Below are 1360 nucleotides of genomic sequence, written 5' to 3' on the forward strand. Positions count from 1 at the left end.
GAGGAATAGAAATTGGTTTGGTGTTGGGATCTAAGTCAAATCCATGCTTAATTTTGTGTTCATAGTGATTTTTGGTAAATCCTCCGGAAAGAAATCTTGAAACTTATATACCATGGACATAGAGCCTATGGAAGGAACTTCATATTCTAAGTCATTGAATCTAACTAAGTGGTATAAATACCCCTTAGATAACATCTTATTGGCTTTAATATTGGAAACTATTTTGCCTGTAGGATTTGAACCATGCCCTTCCCATTTCAACTCTAAACTCATTTGGAAACTGAAACCTTACTACCTTGTTTTGACAGTCTATGGTAGCATAGCATTTGTGGAGCCAATCTATACACAAAATTATATCAAAATCAACCATGGTTGATTCTATTGGGTCATTATATGTAACCCTATCAACAATAGTTATTGGGTAATCTCTATATACTCTTTCGGTCCTAATGTTGTCTCCTATAGGCGTACCTACTACAAATGGCTCATGCAAGATCTCAGGAAGCAAGTTCAATTTACTAGCTACTAATGGAGTAACAAAAGACAAGGTAGATCCTGCATTTAACAATGCATAAACAGGAAAAGAAAATACAAGTAAGTTACCAGTGACCAGATCGGCTGACTTCTCTTGCTATTCTCTACCTTTCAATGAAAAAACATGTTCCTCTTGAGAGGTACGATTGCAGCAATGGGATTAGACTGAAGCTGAGTATCTTCCTTTTTCTTGATTCTTCACATGAGGGGAGTCCTTGATCATATGCCCACTCTTGCCGCACCTATAGTATGAATTTGAACCTACCATGCACTCACCTCCATGTGAATGTCCAAACTTACCACACGTCTTTCGGTCACACTTGGCTTTTGTATTATTCTCGTTCTTGGGATTACTGTTCTTGGAAGGTGTAGTTTTACCTGAGTATTGGTGCCCCTTCTTGAACTTGGGCCTCTCCTCAACTCTAAAAAAACCCCTACCAGTGCTTGAACTAAACTGATCTGAGGGCTTAGCTTTCTTGCTCTCTCGGCCTCTCTTTCTCCGACGACTCTCCTCAACCTATTGTGCATGGACCATCAACCTACCAATGTACATGTTATTATGAAACATGGCTGCCCAACAATCCTCATTCAAATCCTCTGATACACAAGTCACAAACCTGCTCATCTCATCTCTACTATTGGACACCAGAAAAGAACCATATTTGGAAAGCTTAACAAACTTCAAGGAGTATTCCTTGAATGATGTACCTCCTTGTCATAGGTAAAGGAACTCCTCAACCTTAGCCTCTCTTTACTCTCTGAGAAAGAACCTCTCCAGGAATGCAGTATTGTCACAACCGAAATCTAGACACCGGACGTATTCGGC

The sequence above is a fragment of the Solanum lycopersicum genome, chromosome 9 (genome assembly GCF_036512215.1).
Source record: "Solanum lycopersicum chromosome 9, SLM_r2.1".
Taxonomy (NCBI): Eukaryota; Viridiplantae; Streptophyta; class Magnoliopsida; order Solanales; family Solanaceae; genus Solanum; species Solanum lycopersicum.